The sequence below is a fragment of the Coptis chinensis genome, chromosome 7, assembly GCF_015680905.1.
Source record: "Coptis chinensis isolate HL-2020 chromosome 7, ASM1568090v1, whole genome shotgun sequence".
In the NCBI taxonomy this organism is placed as follows: Eukaryota; Viridiplantae; Streptophyta; class Magnoliopsida; order Ranunculales; family Ranunculaceae; genus Coptis; species Coptis chinensis.
In genome coordinates this window covers 41,601,005-41,612,728 of record NC_141462.1, presented here as the reverse complement: position 1 = coordinate 41,612,728, position 11,724 = coordinate 41,601,005, and the positions used below count along the sequence as shown (strand labels likewise).

Sequence of the window (11,724 nt, the reverse complement as noted above, 5' to 3'; positions counted from 1 at the left end):
AGACTTTATCTAGACGTATGTATGAACATGCAGTTTATCATATATCAACAACCGAAATAATTGTGGATCATTCCATAAATAAATATCACAGAAAACATATCCAAACACAATCAAGCACCAAGATTTCCTATGACTCAACCTAGTGAAATGGAAGCGAAGTCGGATAACCCTATTATGTAACCTATCATGCACCTTATTTTTCATTTTTGAATGAGTGGGTGTTCTAGTAAATAAGTGTGGAAAAGTGAATGGTTGTGAAGAATATGGTGGATATGGATAAGTTGTAGAAAAGACGACCTGTAAACAATGAGGATGTGGTTTTAGCACAAAACTCATTCATTGTGTGTGTAGGACCTGTCTCAATTCTGAAAATGAAGGTGTCAAATGGTTTGTCCTTCCAAGTATTTGTTTACTAGGTGGATTTAAAAAATTATGGAGCACGGGAGAAACAAAAAAGATCGAGTGCAAAACTTCGAGATTCCTTTGAAAGGGTGGAAGGAGGGGAATCGAGGTGGATGTTGTGCAAAGTAGTTCTTGATAGGGTGATTCATCGCTTCTCGAAGAAACTCATCGAATTGCTCATCTAGATTGGTCATATCCTCGTTACTATGATAGTCCTCTACATCTTTGAGAAAGTCATCTATCTCATCCTCATCCGTAATATGTGTATCGACTAGTGTAGGGATGGAAATATTGAGTCCGAACTTCCAAAGGAAAAGAAATTTGGGCATATGATTATCGGGGAACGTGTTGTTGAAATAATCTCGAAAGCAACGCCTCGATCATGCTAACCTCTCCATCCATAGCCGAATCGGGTAACTGTGTCTTTGTTTTAAAAACATTGACTTCAACAGCAAGATGGCCAAAAGACATGGACATTGAACCATCGCGGCAATTAATGAGCGCATTGGCAGTTGCCAGAAAAGGTCGCCCTAAAATGATCGGGACAGAGTCGTTAACGACTTCTGTGTCGAGGATGACAAAATCAGCCGGATAGTAAAAATCCTGAATTTTTACCAGAACATTTTCGACGACACCCTTAGGATACTTAATAGATCGATCAGCTAATTGCAACGTCATTCTAGTGGGTTGCATCTCGTCTAGACCTATTTGTCTATACAAATAAAACGGGAGTAAGTTGACACTAGCCCCCAAGTCTAATAACGCGGTCATCGTATAAGAATCTCCTAAGGTGCATTATGCAATGGGGATCGACCGGGTCCTTGTACTTAACAATTCCATTATGTTCAGATAGAGTTGGGAATTGTTTTGTTAAAAAGGCGTCTTTTGGTATATTGGTCTTACGCCTAGTAGTACACAATTCCTTAAGAAACTTAGCATGGTGTGGTAGCTTTTTTTATAGCTTCAAGGAAGGGAAGGTTTATAGTTAGGTTCTTAAAAACATCCCTAATCTCCTCGTAATTTGTATCCCTAGTTAACACGGCTAATTTTTTGTGGAAACGGTGGTTTCGTCTATATTTAGCAATGGTATTACCCTCGGGTGTTTAACCGTGGCTTCCTGTTTTTTAGGTTTTGTTGTAACGGTACCTCTACAAAGGGTAGGCTCTTCGGTTTCTATTTCAAGATCTAGTAATATAGCGGTGTAGGGACTCTTGGTGTGGTAACTATAGGCATAGTTACTTTGTTATCAACCACTCTGCCGAGCGGAGAGTGGTGATGGTCTTTAGCTCACCTACATTTTCATATTCACTACTAGTATTATCGGTTATCTCAAAGGCTGTTTTGTTGTTTTAGGATTAGGTATTTCGTTACTTGGAAACACACCTTTGGGTTGGGCTTTATCTTGAGCCAACCGTTTGGTTAAATTATTAACGGATTGTAGAAGGCTGTTGTTAGATTGAGCCATGGTTTGGAAAAGTTTTGGCTCACTTGTATGAAGGTGTCAAGACGATCCGGTTGTGTGGGTGTAGTAGTCACGGGTGGTGTACCGAACTATTTCAAGTGAATTATTTATGGGTGGATTTGGGTAGTTATTATTTACCGAACGATACCTCTACTAGCATTATAATTATTATAACTACTTTGACCTTGTGCGACCTTGTCGAGGTTGCACTTGGTTGTTATAATTATTAAAATTCCCCGACCATCCCTTGTCGTAGTGGGGCTTGGTTAAAGGCGTCGTGTAGGCCCTAACATATTGGTTATTGTACCCTTGAGGTGTGACGTTTTAGTTATTTCTCCAACCGAAGTTGGGATTTTGTCTCCGCGGGGCGTTAGGTTCACTATTAATGGAACAAGCCCTGTTCATAGGCTATAGGGACGATGGGAGTCGGGATGCTTTCGGGGCTCCAACAGAAACTACATGGATTTGAATTTACATTCATGACGGGGGATTGGCTTTTGTTATACAGAAATGGCCTCTACCTTTTTGTGAGGGATTCAATTAGAGTTTTAAGCTCGGGGATCTGATTTAACCTCAAACATACCGGTAGCCTTAATCGTTGAAGAAGAACTAGCGGAGCGGGAGTAATCGTCACTACCCCCCCGGTTGTTATTTAAGCTTAGTTTGGTCCTCTAAAATTTATAAGCCTCCTCCGCTCCTTTGCTTAAGAAACTACCCCCATTCATTATGTCAAGGACTTCTTTATGGTGGTGTAGAAGTCCTTTGAAAAAAGCACGAACTAACGTGTCTTTCGCTAAGTTATGATGTGGACACTCTATAAGGAGATCGGTGAAACGATTCCAAACCTCTGAAAATGTTTCATCAAGATTTTGTCGAAAGAAATAAATCTTGGAAAGCATCTCATCCGTCTTTAGGGGTGGGTAAAAATGTTCCATAAACAGCTGAACAAGTTTAGCCCACGAGTCCACAGAATTAGGCGTTTGGGCAGTTAACCAAGACGTCGCCTTATCGGCTAAGGTGAAAGGGAATACCCTTAATTTAATTTGTTCCGTACCAACCGTAGGATGGTGGAATGTTGTTAGGACTTGTTCAATCCTACGCATGTGCTGATAAGGTTTTTCATGGTCTAATCCATGAAAAACGGGTAACAAATTAAAAATATTTGGGGGGATTCGGAAATCCCCCGGTGGGTCTGCTAGAACGATGCACAATTTGGGGCTATCGCTCAAGGCTTTGTAGAAGTCAGAGAGAGGCCTCTCTTCTTCGTCGGGCATTGTGTCAGGTGATGTGTGTGAAATAGTAGCTAGAGGTGTAGTGGGTGGTATACTAGATAGACTTGTTTGTTGACGTTGTTGTGTAATGACGTTCGGTGTTTTTGTTCGGCCAGACCTTAATCTCATACAAGGATAAAACCAAACTTAGCTAAACACATCAACACTCCAAACAATTCTGATATACTAGTATAAACCTCTAACAGGAGATGTGAGGTGTGGAAGAAAGGAATACCTGATTGCGTCCTTGCTTCGCTTATGAATAGCGTCTTGTTTACGCTTGTTCAGTGTATATAGCAGGTTAGAACACTGAAAAATATGAAAGATCAAAGTTCGAATCAAAACTGTCGAAATCGGAAAAATTAACAAAGGGCGCGGGTGCGCTCGGATAGGGCGCGGTCGCGCTCCGGGTAATTTTCAAATTACAGTGTTTTTAGGGCGGGTCGCGCTCCACATGGGGGGGGTGGTCGGCGCTCTTGCTCCGTGCTATAGGGTCGTCGCTCAAAGGAAGAGGCCAAAGCTGTAATTTTTACCCGAAATTTTTCAACTCTGAAATGGACAACCACAGTATGAATCAAACAAGGGTGGGTGGGTGTAATGGGACTTTAAGAACAGTACTAACACTACGAAAACAATACGAAAGTGAAACTAAGATGGCAGCGGCGCCATTTGATAAAAGTAAAATAATTAGTCTACCTACGAAATGAACGATGAACTCAAAACGTAAGTAAACTAAACTAATCTTATGGGTCTATGTTTATCAAAGATTCTACTCTCAAGTCTATGAGATATAGTGGAGTAGAGTGATTCATTCCACTCTTAGTCCTTCCGCATGCTATGTTCTCAAGTGTAAGTACTCTAAACTTAAAGTCTAATGAGAGATTTACGAAAAAGGCAACTAGACTACGATGCAACTACCCACGAAATGCAACTAGTCGACGATGGGAATAACTAAGGGAATGCTACGTTGATTCGATGATAAGGAGTTAGAGGGGAATTGATTCCACCTTAACTCGACTTAATCCTATTAACTACAAATCGTCGTAATCCGAATTGAATCGCCCAGAAAACAATTGGTTCTTCCTAATCTCTAATTACACATGGCATTTCTACAAATTAATAACTAGCATGTGAGCGATTAAACCCATTCTCATGGTGAACTAAACGTTTCTAGAGTGGAAAGGAAATTACGGCCGAATCTACGTTAATCGAATCAAGCTTTCATCAAGGCTTCTCAACCCCCTCTAATGGAGGTTTAGCCGAGAATCATTACGCAATCATTTCCGATTAAATTTAAACTAAACATGATATAAAGAATTGAAATTTACTTAATTAAACAATAATGAAATCTAATTTAATGACTAAAATACAATAAGGACAGGAATTGAAATTGGATCTAGAAATGGAAATGACAAAAATCGAAATTGATAAAAATACTACTTTATTGATCTAATCAAAATGAAGAACAAGATTCAAAGGTTTAATCTAATACAATAATTGAAATGGAACTAAACTTAATTAATCTACATGAAAAAGTAGATCTAGAATTCATTAATGGAGGCTACTAATCTAATCTATTTCTAGGTCTAACTATCTACCATTAACAACCTCTCTAACAAAGAGCTAAGCTTTTGTTTTTATACATTCAGATCCAAAAATCGTGCATGGGCTTGGAGCCATGTTTTGGGCCAGAGAATCAGGCCCAAAACCCAATTCTTTCAGTCCAAAAGGCTTTTCAGCTGCAGTTGGCTTCAATAGACTTTCCGTCCACTTTTGCTCCTCTGATTGGGTCAAGGCTTAGACCATTGGAAATATCTTTCCGAGCCGGTCATTTTGACATAAGGTAGGCCCCATTCCGAGGTCTGAGTCCAAAGATATGTCCTTCGGAAGTTTTGCTGACTTTGTGTGTTGTTTCGGCCCGCGTCGACTTTTCAGCTTTTGACCGGGCTTTTAGAAAGGCTTTGTCTTCTCGAAACTTGGCCTTTAATCATGGAACTCCTTAGTAACTGACCTTTGCTCCTTTATCTCGCTAAAGTGGCACATTTCTGCACATAATGGACTTTGAAGCCTGAAATGCATAAAAACACGTAATCAGTGTTAACTCTTAATTATTACTCACATAATTGGTCTAAAAGTATGACTGTTAAAGGGTTAAAACTACAATTTTGGGCTCTTATCACTTGATACGCTAGTTTATATTGAATTGTTTTTGGAACACCTCGTGTCGAACTGTGAGGGATGAAATAATATATGCCATTCGATCATTTCTTATTCGCATCTCGAGGAAATAGGTGAGATAGGGAGGGAAAAATCTTCGCACTCCCCCCATTTTGTTCACTTACACTACGATAGTTTGTCTTCTCTCATAAAACCCAAACCAAACCGAAGATTATGTTCAAGTTTGAAAAAGAAACCCTAACCAAACACTTAATCTTCTCCATTAAAAATGATAACTTGAAGATTGCTACTAAACACTTAACCTTCAGTCACAAATCTTTGAAAAAAACTTCAACTGGAATTGTGAGTTAGCTAGCTGGTTGTCGAATTTTGTTCGTGGAGATCTCTCTTGTGGTGGTCGTGGATTTTTTTGGAGTTGCTCATTGTAAGTCAGTTCAAACTTTACACGTCAAAGCATGCGTTTTTAAAGTGTAAAGCATGGATCTTTAGGTGTGTTTATAAAAATCGTGTTTTTATTCCATTAATTCCATTATTTGTTGTGTTGAACCCTATGTTTAAAAAGCATTTTTTGAAGGAAGACTGTTGTGTGGGTGGTTGGGTGGATATATATATGCATGTATTTTGTTCTTATGGTACTCTTGTTATTGCATGTTCTTAAAAGTAGGACTATTTTATTGTTGATAAGTGTATATATCATCAATTTTTGTTGCTTTGTTATGTCCAGTACTATGGCTAGTTCGGTGCTAGGTGTGAAACAGTTTGTTGTACATTAGGATGGTTCTTGGGGGACAACTACCCCTGGGAAGATTAAGGGTAGTGATTACAAAGGTGGTAGGAGAAGCAGTACTATGGAATTTGATGGGGATTAATTTTGTATGTTTGATTTGAAAAAGGACGTGCAAAGCTTGGTTGGTGTGGGAGTTGAATTTCAAATGGCAAGTATCATTCAAGGGTATATTTGCAGGTTAACAAAAGATGAACACCTGTTACATATGTGGTATGAGCTTAAACCTGATAGAGACAAAAAATGCCACTTGTATGTCTTTCCAGGTCCAACAAGTTCTAAACCCACTAGAGCTCCTGTAATCCCCCACCACTGCTTCTGACAACAGTCTCCCATTAATGAAGTCACCAGTAAATGCCCAACCAGTCAAAGCCCAACCAGTTAAGTCCACACCAGTAAAGGCCCACCCATTACCCCCTACCCCCAAAAAGAAAAGTGTCCAAGTAAGTGAGAGTGTTAGAAGATCCCCCAGATTTACTCCCACCACTTCTATACCACCACCAAGTCCTATACCACCACCAAGTAAGACTACCACCACTTCTGTACTTCCAATAACCCCCCAACAAAAGTATAAAAATGAGTGAGGTAGTTAGAGTTAGAAGATCCCCCAGATTCACTGTATACAAACAAAGTTCTTCAAATAATGTCCAACCTACTGAGAAACCCCCTAGTGAGAAACACCCAACCAAAAAGCAAGAAAAACCTTTAAGAAGTTGAAACCACTTGTAGGCCCTAATGGAGAGACTTTGATGTTGGACCTTGTGTCTTCTTCTGATGATGAAGTTGAGGAAATAGTTGAAGTTGAGCATGCTAAAATAGTGAACCTGAAGGTGCTTACACTGTCAAGGATGTTGTGGATGACTGGGAACATGTATTGGGTTCACTTGATCTAGAAACATTTGATGAGGTTGCTTTAGGTGAGACATTTACAGATGATGATGGTGATGCATTAGATGACAGGGAGATTAGAAGTGATGATGAAGGTGACAAGATGTATGAATATGGTTACAGTTTTGGACCAGTTTTTGGTACTGTCATAAATAATGATGAGTGGAGTGCTGAAGATGAGGATGAAGAAGATTACAACTACAATATTTCAGATAGTGACTACTTAGTATGTGGTACTGATGATGAGGCCTTGAATGACATGGAGCCAATGGTGTTGGAAGAAGAACTACAAAATTTAGAAGAAGAGCTACAAGGTAGTGACTTGCCTAATGTTGTGAGGGTCAATACAAACATATATGAGACAGAGGAGATGGCTAAACTTGCAGGACCAAAAGTTGAAAATGTTTTGGTGTGTGACTTCAAGCCTAAAATGTGTTGGCCAACAGTTGAGGCTTGTAGGGATTTTTTCAGAAATTTGGCAATTAGAAAGAAGTTTAGCTTTAGACATCTGAAGAATCACAAGGAGAGGCTCATTTTAGAATGTAAAGATCTCAATTGTCAATGGAAAGTAATTGCCACTGTTACCAAAAGAGACAATCACACATTCATTCTTAGGAAGTTTTTGAACCAGCATACATGTGAGGCTGACGATGAAAACAAGTATGCACAGGCTACATCACCATGGGTAGCTAAAACACTTGTTCACAAAATAAGAGATCATCCTGATTACAAACCATGGGATATACAGAAAGAGATATTTTATGAGTTTGGAGTTAGTATATCTTATTGGACTGCCTGGTCTAATAGAGTTTTGATGCTAGAAAAAATTAATGGAAATTATGAAGTTGGATATGCAGTAGTCCCAGAGATGTGTAGACAGATAGAGAAGTCCAATCTTGGTAGCCTTGTTAAATAGTTTGTGAAAGATAGCAATCAAACATTTGTTGGTGTAGGCATTGCATTCAAGGGTTCACTGGATGGGTGGGTGAATGGGTGTAGACCAGTGATTGGGCTTGATGGCTATTTTCTCAAAGGTAAGTATGGTGGGTGTTGTTTGATTGCTATAGGACTGGATGCCATGAATGGGCTTTTCCCTATTGGTTTTTATGTGTGCAAAGGTGAGAACAAGGATACATGGAGTCTTTTTTTGTCTGAATTAAAGCCACATCTCATCAAGCACAAGGAAAAGTTGACATTCATTAGTGACCGGCAGAAAGGACTACTAAAAAAAGGGTTTATAAGCTTGGCTAAAAAGTGAGATGTTAGAGTTTTTACCTCGATTTTATAGGACAAACAAACTGAGATAACATCCACTGAGATAATAGAGTTCTATAAAACCGAGATAATAAGCTACTAAATTATCTCAAAAGTCTGACATCTTATCTAAATATATTATCTCGGTTTTCTTAATGGAATCGAGGTAATATAGAAGAAAACCGAGATGAATTGTGACTGAAACCAATTAGTATAGAAGAAAACTGAGATGGTTTTTTTATTGAAACCGAGATAATATAAAAAGAAGCAATCATGATAAATTCCCTTTTATCTCACCTTTTTATTTAGTCGACATAGTTTGTCATTTTTTTTCCTAATTGTGCTAGTATTGTTCACAAATTATAACAACCTGCAAATACAAACCACTCTCCCAAACAACCACATTCCCCTTCGTAATCATAAACATCAACACCAATCAACAAAAACAACCCCACATAAGTAAATTTCTTTAAAGAAACTGATTTTATTAAGATAAGAATTGAATGTACAATATCGAACACAAACATAACTAATTGTTATATCAAGTCATAAAGTAGCTAAGTAAAAAATTATTTACATATTTCCCTAAGAAAGCTAATAGAAGTTCCAAAATCTTCTCTTTGAAATTGACACGCATGGAACCTACCAAGCCAAGATGAAAATATTAAATGATTAGTTTGACAATTAACATATTTCAAGAATCCAAATACCAAAATAAATTTTATTTCGGCTCACTCTTTAACAACTTACAAAAAGTATAACAAGTACTTACTCTTTGGCAATAGATGTATCAACAAGTGTCTCGAAAGTGGCTCCAACTAAGCAAAACAACAATAGAGGTCATGAATATCGTTTAATGATCCACATAGTCATGCAAGGTTTTCAAATGCGAGAATCTCAATACCTAAACTTTCCAAATATCCGTGAAATATGGGTGACTCTGGCTGAATTGTAATGACAAACCGTAAAAAGAGGCAAATATTAGCTTTTGGGGGTGTAATTAGGTTTCTGGTCTTAAAAGTAGATTCTCACTAGTTATTAGTGGTTGATGTAATTGGCCTTTGATTAGATACATATAAAGACTTTTACTTTAAAAAAACAAGAAAAAAATGAAAAGTAAAATAAACATGAAAAGAGCATCGAGGAACATGCATGCTAAAAGATTTATTTAGCAAATACCTGCTGCACCAAGCTTTTCAGCAAAGCTTCTCCATGTCGAAGTTCTCGGGGACTTTTCAAAGCTCGACCGCTGTAACTACTACCCTCACCTTTGCCCAAATCTGGGTGTTCCGTATCTTGAGATGTATGCTTTAAATATCTGGAGTTTCCAAGGGTGTCTACACATTGTTAGAAGGCAAATGTAAAGAAGAAGATACATTTGAAAGATTTTAATTGTCAAATGGAAAAAATCAAAACTAGTTTGAAGCGATGGAGACTCAACAAACTGTATACTCAACAAACATAATAAATAGCATAAAGGTGTAATCAAGTTAAAAAATTAGTCTTGCATCCACAAAATGTTGTACACTTATTAAATAGTGAGACAAACAAAAAGACCTTGAGATATAGGTTGAGAGATCAACCCTCAAAAAAATTAGGAGTTGCATCCCATTTTGAATCGATGAAATATGAGGAAACAGGGAATGAGGTGGACCTAATGGTTAGACATACAAGGATCGAATACACCGAAGAATCGAGCGGTGCAAAGAGCATTCCTTGCATAAATTGGCCTACAATGAAGAAGAGTTACACCCAATTATTAAATGTCATACACATAAACCTGATATATAAGTGACACCCGCTATGTTTGGATATAATCTAAAAGCGTGGTCGCCTTCAACGCCCATTTTAAATAATTCTTCTTATAACATGTATAACAACATCAAAGACTAATATGTATTCCATCTCAAGGAAGAAACCTGAGCTTACCCTCGACATATACTTGAGACCCGAAACATCGGTTACATCCGTTATAGGGGAACATCTAAAAGAGTAGCCGCTAACGGCAATACATTTTTTCCAAACGAATTCGATGGAGCAATTATATGTGAGTAGCCACCTTTTTTTTAACCAAATGGACCGGTTCACTCCCATGGTTAAGTGGATGTGATGTTTATCCATATCAACCACAAGTACCTAATAATCAAATAAATAATATTAGAGAATTAAACATTACATTCAATAATAATAATAAAAGAATATTACGTGCACTGAGATATGGAAGGATGGAATGAGGCGGCAGCCGTGAATGAAGAACCGCTTTGTGAAGAAGCGGACCGACCCAAACTAATAATAAAAAAATTGAATTCGTTCACTAATAGACCTTGCAAATAATGATTGCTATATGATGATTGTTTCATGTCCACTAGAGTAGCCTCGAAAAACGACAATTTGGTTCGATCAAATATTTGAAGACCGAGTAGATTCAACCTAACTAAATTCCCATGTATATAAAGCTATAAAAAATAATTCAAAAGATATACCTGGTCAAAGAATCCTGAGAATCTAGGAGAGGAGATGAAAAGAGTGTGGAGAGGACGAGATAGTTGGGTTGCCCATCGTGAGTTCGTGTTATTCATGAGAGAGTACTAGAGAAAGCCATGACTTCCTTGTTTGATCGTGGTCCCCTCTTTTTCTGCGATTTCTGTTTTCTTTGTATATCTATTATGAGATATTTGGTATAATAGGAATTATATCAGTTGAGTGCCGAGATATTTGGTATAATATCAATTATATCAGATGAGTGTGAGATAAATGAAATTTCCTATTATACCAGTTCAATAATACGAGATAAATGAAATTTCCTATTATATCAGTTCACACCACCAGTCGTAAAATCTATATGTATTATCTCAGTTAAGTATGATGTGACATAACAGATTTATACTCAGAACTAGTAACTAAGTTATGGGACAAATTATCTTGTTGTAGATTTTGTTTCAGACATATGTATAAAAACTTTAAAGCTAAGTTTCCTGGTGAACTATGGGAGAGTTTTGCTTGGGAAGCTGTAATGACATACAAGCTACTAGAATTAACTAGGATCTTTGGAACCATAAACAAAACTGATAGTGCAGCATTGGATTGGTTAGATAATAATCCAAGGGAGTGTTGGACTAGAGCACACTTTGATTAGACATCAAAGTGTGATGAGTTGACTAACAATTTTAGTGAGTCTTTCAACTCATGGATTTTGAAAATAAGATGTAAACCTTTGGTCCAATTTATAGACATGTATAACCTGCTCTTGTTGAAGTTCATCTATGATAGGAGAATGTTGTCAATGGAGTCATTTGAACATGGTGTTGTTCCAAATGTTTTGTACATGATTAAGAATAGAGAGGAGAGGTATAACAATTATGAGATCAAAGGTGTAATTGAGACTCATTATTTAGCAATGAGCCACCTAACTGGGAAGAAGTATAATGTGGAAATCCAAAAGCTAGAATGCTCTTGCATTGAGTGGCAAATGTCAGGAGTGCCCT

General features: G+C 37.7%; 1 non-coding gene across 1 annotated transcript; it reads left to right on the top strand.

The window, feature by feature from the left end:
* Positions 1-2,659: 2,659 nt before the first annotated feature.
* Positions 2,660-2,763, top strand: LOC147487586 (small nucleolar RNA R71). The gene has a single exon (XR_015203360.1). It is a non-coding gene; the product is annotated as a small nucleolar RNA R71 (small nucleolar RNA).
* Positions 2,764-11,724: the final 8,961 nt, after the last annotated feature.